We start from the raw sequence: 7568 nt of genomic DNA on the forward strand, positions 1-7568 counted from the left end.
CATCCCTCGCCCTCGATCGTCCTGCTCGCCACAGCCAACTAGACATTTTGTTTGAAATGAATTTCAAACTCTAACTCTGGTGACAGCTAATGTTAGCGTTGTAGACGGAAGAGTGTGTTTGCGTCTCTGTTTCCGCTGTTCCGTTGGGTGGGTGGGTTAGTGGGTGTGGCTTGCGGAGCTGTGCAATGTTGGGGCATTCTGGGAACTGTAGTTTTTTAACACAAGAGGTCAAGAGGGCACCAAATTAAAAAATTATTTTACATTTCGACTACATATATGATCCACTTTCAATAAAGATTAATGTTGCAATGGGTGAAATGCTCCTTTAAGATGTTTCAGATCTGTATTCATTTCTTTCTTCCGCTAAACACAAAAGATGTTATTTTGAAGAAGTTTGGTAACCAGACATTTGATGGACCCCATTGACTTCCTTAGTATATATTTTTTTCTCCTATAATGGAAATCAATGGGGCCCATCAACTATCTGGTTACCGTTGTTCTTCAAAATATATTCCTTTGTGTTCAGCAGAAGAAAGAAATTAATACAGGTTTGAAACCACTTGAAGGTGAGTAAATAATATTCTTTTGTTTAACATTTACAATACCGTTCAAAAGTTTGAAAATTAATACTTGTTTAGCAATGATGCATTAAATTGATCAAAAGTCAGATTTTGAAATTGATATATAAACTTGTATATATACATTCTTTTCTTTTGAGCTTCTACTCATTAAATATCCAGAATAAAGTCGTTGTTTCGAGAGAAAAACTAGTTAAATTTCGAGAAAACAGTCTAAATAATCGTTAGAATATACTCATCAAATTTCAAGAATAAATGACTTTATTCTCAAAATTTTAATGAGCTTATGCTCAAGATTGTATTTCGACTTTTTTCTTGAAACAATGACTTTATTCTCTATATTTACTTTTTTCGCATTACAATGACTTAAATCTTGAGATGTTTTTTAAATTATTATTATTATTGCCTGGCCCTAATCCTCTTCCGTATTCTTTGGGTTGTAAGTGTTTTTAAATGATTTATCTAGTCACATGATCTTCCCTGAATACTAGCTACTGTTGCTAAAAAACGAACAGTTTTTCTTCTTTGACACTGACAAATATGCCAGCTACAGTGTTTGCATGAGTGTCCTGTCTGGTAAAATGATGATGTCGCTGCACCTCTAGCACTGAGTCTCTTGCACCTATCAATGCACGTGGGGCCTGTTCCTCACATTACCCCCCAGGGACACCAGTGACTTCGAAGATTCTAGTTAACCTGCTTTTTTTTTAATTTTCTCTCAAAGACCTGATTTGATCCAGGCCAGTTTTAGTGTTTAGTCTATTTTCTGTGGCAGTCCTTGGCCTACTTCATTACACCTCACCTCTGGAAAGCAGTTTCTGTCTATTTTAGATCAGAGAGGATTTTTAGATGTCTGTGGAGATTTTGTTAAATAGAGTCCAGTGACACAGTGGCATTGTTTGAGACTATAAATATTGACCTTTGTGTGACATTGACACACTAATTTAGCCTGTTGCTCAAAAGTTTCACAGATCATTTTCCGGCTGTTAAATCTACGTTTGCATTCTCACAAACTGGTCAAATTTGATTAATTTCAGGTGTCGCTATGTTGCTAAGATGAAAGCTGTCACACCAGCTCCTGAAAGCTTCTATTCAGACCTTGATTTACTGAACAATAAATTAAATCTGTCAGACTGGCCAGTTTATGAGAATAACAAATAAAGCATATTTTTTCTTAATATTTCAGTCTCCAGAAACATGTTTGCGATCCGCTTTATCTTGAAAACCAGAATGTTTATGTCTGACCTGGGGCCAGTTGCATAGCCATCTGTTAAGAACAGAGTCTTAAGAACTAGTTTGACCAACTAGCTAACTTTAAAAAGTTAAAAACTTGTAAGACTAGTCTTGGCAATTTATGCAACTTCTGTGTCAGATACTTTGTGATTGAAACAGTCTCATGTTGCCATATGGAGTTTCACCAATAATGAGCTTGATGATTCAACATGCAGGTTCCTTTATTAAAACATACCTGAAGCACAGAGTCTGCGTTATTTAAATTAGAGCTCGACTTCAAGAATACTAGCCAATAAAACCATTTCCTTAGAAACCGAGTCTGGACTGAATGCATCTTTTATGCTTTAAATGTGGCAGAAGTGGTGTAGAGGTCTACATGAGAAGTATAATGGGCCCAGAAGAAAAGGGGCGCCTTCTGCATGAAAAATGTAAAAGTCTTCAATAATAGATTTTGCATTTTTGAACAGTTCAGAAAGGCTCTTTCGTGGTTGCAAGATGTCACCAATGGGAGAGTTTCTCCACAGAGAAACACAGACGTGTATTCGTCCATATGTGTGAATTGATGGTCTGATTGAGATCATTAAAGAAAAAGGAGAAGTGGGTTTATTCTAGTTTATACTGGGTCATTTTTTCAAAGACTTGCATCATACACATTTAAGGCGAGACATGCCAGGCAAAAACATTGATTTTTCATGCAGTGATCAGTATTGAGATTTTATGCTAGTTTACTCCTTCGGTATGTGTTCTTTCAAGCTGCTATAAAGAAAACGTTGAAAATATACATTAAGATGTTTATTTTATTACATTTTTTTCACTTGCGGCAGTAAATTTCTCCCAATATTATCAAGAAAATTCCAACGCGTCACGCCACCATCCATATGTTTACTGAAGTCTGTGGTCATGACCGGTATCGTTAGAAAGGTGCTATGTAATTTTCTTTAATATATACACATATACATATATATATATATATATATATATATATATATATATATACCTTTAATATAAACTAATACTTAGTTTAATTTTTAACTGAAATTATTGAATATAAATAATCAGTCCTGTTTTGTCAGTCCTGTTTCCTTACAGCTAAACATTTTTAATCCTTGCTTGCTTTAATCCAATGTGTTTTATCACTATAGATGGCCTTGTACACACTTGCTTCGAACACACCGAACACAATCAGTGCAAACATGTCCTTTGTGCTTTAAAGGACAATTGTTGCCATGCACAAACGTGATATATTTGTTTCTGATGAGACATGAGGATAAAGAGGTTTGTCATCTGCTCGAAACAGAATGATAAACAAACTTTGTCTTTCAAAGCGTTCCAAGTGTGTTTCAGCTGATGTGTGTTTGATGTGGAAGTGTGTGTGTTAGATTAGGACATATCAATAGTCTCAGACAGGTTTTGTGCACTAAATAGAAACGATAAACACGTCTGTCAGAGAGTTCCAAGTGTTGTTAGCAGATATGCGTTTGATGTGTGTGTGTGTGGGGTGGGGGTTATATTAGTAGACATCAACAGTCCCAGACAGTGTTTGGAAAACATATGTCATCACATGTCTGTTATTTATTGGACAGTGTTCTGATCTTGATACTATTTTTTTCCCTTGTTTTTAATAAACACATCTAAATTTGACTCTCACACCTTTTGTATTCAGTTGCGTAGTTAAACCTTTTTTTTATCGTATAATTCAGCCATCTGCCTCCACCCATGCATCTGAGGAAGAGACAGGCGGAGAGAGTGAAAACAAACTAGGTGGTTTTCTTGGCATGTTATTATGAATTACTGCCTTCAAGATATTTTTATTGTTTGTGATCAAGTTTTGAAAACAACAAACTCCAAGAGGACCAAAGCTTGCCATGAAGTTTCAAGCTAATCTGACATCATCAAGTGCCTTCTGAAAGTGACACATTTATCTGTTCTTTTTCAGAGTATCAGAGAGAGATTTTGGCATCATTTTATGGGTATTTTTGCTTTTATAAAGCAATAGAACTAAAAGGGGGACTTGAAATTGGGATATAACGCAGGATGAATTCAAACCCGTCCCCAATGAGTACACAACACTCATCGGACGTCTACATGAGCGAAAAGCATGTGATTTTGCAATAAAAAAAATTGTCAGTTTGATTAGTTTAAGCAGATTATTTAAGTTCACAATTCATCATCTGATTATATATATTTCAATCTGCATTAAAATCTCAGACTGTTTCATGAGTCATTCTTTCCATTGGAGCTGACAGTTGTGCGTTGTTAAAAAAAAAAGAAGTCTGCCAATAGTCATAGTCATTATGTAATTGTGCCCAGAGTCACCCACTCACTTCCATCTCATGCTATAAACTTCAGTGTAACACTTTTTATACCAGTGATGAAATCAATGCAAAACATTTGAAATATTTACATGTGCAAGTACATTACAGAAAACTCGCAGTACATGGCATTTTCCTGTGAAATGTTATGTGAACTGAAAATCAGGCTTCAAATGCAAACTAACGCACTTCTTTAAAGTTTCTGTGGTATAAACCGAAACTGATATATCTTATTTAGATAAATGATGCACTAGAGTTGGATTGCAGTTCATTGGAAGTTTGTTGAGGTCCAGACCCCTAGTTAACCATTGCTCTTATGAATTACAGCAATCCCAGAATAATCCATATATATATAAACCATTCCTTTATCCAACCTCTGTGCATACACTAAGAGCAGCACAATATTTCACAGGAAGCAAAATGCAACCAGTAATTACAATCTAATTCTGAATGCATTTTGTTTAGTAATGCTGTGCCATTAATGAGCCAACTGGGGTCTCACTCTTATCTGCTCTAATAAAACAGAAATAACTTACACTCAGTCTAGGGCATTATTAGCAATATAACTTATATCATCAAGTCAGAATACACTAAATCACTGTAGGGGGATCTTAATTATAATTCTAAGGACAATAATGCATTGTGGGCAACCCAAACTGCACAGGTGTTTCAAGCTGTTGCATATGTGCATGGATGCAAGTTTGTGAATTAGGCTCAGCCCAGAACATATGTGTGTGACAGAAAGGATGTCCCTCTGGTAGACACACAGCACGCTGTTTTTAGCTCTAGTCTCATTAGAGATGGCCTGAACAAGTAGCAGTCTTAGGGGTTCATTGTGCGTCAGAGCACTGCTCACATTCCCCAGAAGAGAGGAAATATTATATTTCACTCCCTGACTCAATGTACTGAACAGGAAATGATGTGCTTTATTAAAGGGATAGTTCACCCAAAATGAAAATTCTTTCAGTTGTTCCAAACCTCTATGTGTTTATTTGTTCTGCTGTACACAAAGGAAGATATTTGGAAGAATGTTTTATCAAACAGATCTCAATCCCCATTGACTACCATAGTATGTATTTTTTCCTACTATGGAAGTCAATGTTTAATTGTTTAAAAATATAGGTTAAAAATATAGGATGAAATAATGCAGCCAAAGCATATTAAATGGCTGTTGTGAAAGCATTGAACTTTAGCGTTACCGGAAGAATCGTTTGCGTTGTAAATCATGACTCCCATCTCCCGTTCCTCTCATTCTCTTGCTCTCTTTCCTGCTGGGATGGATGCTTAAATCCCTCGTTAGGGGGTGGTTTAATTGGTACTAATGCTCTGGAGAACTTCGCAGGAAATCCATTTAGCACATTCCCGAATTTTCCTGCTGTTCTGTCTATCCAACATCTGGTCTATCTAACAGCGGTATTAGAGAGGACCATGTTCACCGTGTGGACGTCTTGTTTTGGGTTCATATTGAGTTCAGTTTAACATCTATGCTGTTTAATTTCATGCTCTTTGTGGAACAAAGTCATTTTTTCCTTAACATCCTAATATAGTAATTTATGGGAAATAATTTTTGACAATTATTCAACAATAGCAGCAAATCAGTGTAGGCCTATGTCCAATCAAAGTATGCTTTTGATTTTTGTATCCCTCGGACTGTTGTGGGCCAATGAGCCCAAAAGTCAAGCGCCCTCTGGTGGAGCCAGTAATAACTGCTATGCTTCTGACAGTCTTTCTCATTTTGATCTCTCATCTACGCACAGGCTACACCTTCACCTGCTATAGAGGATATGGTGTGTTGAGGGTGTTGTATTGCGTGTTCAGTTTTTTAATTGTGTGTTGGGGTTGTTTTGGTGTGTGTTTAGGATTTTATTGTGCATTGAGGGCGGCGTTGGATTGTGTGGTGGACTTGTGTTGTAGAGATGTTTGTGGATGAGCAGTTGCTCTTTTTGCAGTATTGCTATTTTTTCTGGCTGTACCGTCATATGTTTCACTTCCTTTAGTTTTTACTGTTTGATTGTATTACCTGAATGGTGCTGTTAATTTTATACGTATATTATATACATTTATTTTAAAGCTGCTGAAGAAATAAACAAACAAGACTTTTTTTCAGCTGAAAATAACACTGTATCAAACTGTTGCACACAGAACTTGCATTTGGTGGTTTGCTGGCATCTGGATATGCATGTAAAATTAGTTTCCCTTAAAATTGTTTTCTGTTCTCTGCTTCGATGTTGTTTCATCCAGAAGTGTTTAGAGCAGAAGCATGCCGACCTGCCCTGGTGAAAACGAGCATGAAATGACATTACTGCCACTGCCAGTGTGTGTGCGTGTGTGTGTGTGTGTGTGTGTTTTCTCTTGAGGGCATATTGCAGCTTTTATGTTTTTGACTCCATGATTCATGTGGAGCTTCGAATAGAACAGATGGAAAACCCCGAAAGCAGTTTCATCACACTCTTACGCTGAGAGTTTAAGATTTCCCTCTGTTTGTGTTTCAACAGTGGATGGAGAGAGACTAGTTCAATGAGGCTGTGCAATGAACTGGGATTAAATACAAGTAAATGACCATAATTTGTATGTCACATTAAACTGATTTAAGGATGAGGAATATCAAGTATGATATTTAAGTGTGGATACTCTTTAGACTAAGATACTGTACTGATCCTCTCCTGTTTTATGATTCTGCTGTCACACCTTATGTGAGATTCCATTAAATATTCAGTGTCATGGATATCTGTCTGTATGTCTGTGTGTCTCTCTCTCCCTCTCTCTCTCTCTCTCTCTCTCTCTCTCCCTCTCCTTCTCTGTTTGTTGAGTCATCTGACAAACAAGCAGCAAGCGCAATTACCTCAGTCCATTATTCACATGCTAAACTTAGCAGGGATCAGAGGTAAAAAAATATTGTTGAATCCATATATAACATGAGCCATAGTTATTTTTAGAGACGGATCAACACTATTTTAAGGTAACTGCTCAGAAGGAAGTGCATGGATCTCAAAGCTGATGTCTGATTGAATCAGATTCATTTTATTTTCAAAGCAATGCCAAATCACCCTCTGATCACTTTGTTGATTCAGCACATGGGGGAAATGTTTGAGCAGTGATTTTATATGTCATATTGTAAGCAACAGATGAAGCCTTATTTTAGACTGGGGAGGAATTTGCTGAAAGAAAGTAAAGCGTGTTCACAGCTGATGATTCATTAGCTGAAAAGTACATCATGATTCCCTGAGAAATGTTTGATTCTGGTTGAAGAAGTAGATATCCTCCTTCTTTAATTCTTGTGATTCTAGAATTGATCTGCTGTGATTGGCTTAACCCATGAAGAACTCATATCTAATTAACACATAAAAGGGGGGCATGAGCCATAGTTTAAGTTGAAAATTTCACACTCCTCTCAGGAAAGATAAATTTGAAGCCCTTTTTTTTTCAGAATTACAAATCAGTTTAT

Source organism: Pimephales promelas, chromosome 15 (assembly GCF_988280905.1).
Source record: "Pimephales promelas chromosome 15, fPimPro1.hap1.1, whole genome shotgun sequence".
Classification (NCBI taxonomy): Eukaryota; Metazoa; Chordata; class Actinopteri; order Cypriniformes; family Leuciscidae; genus Pimephales; species Pimephales promelas.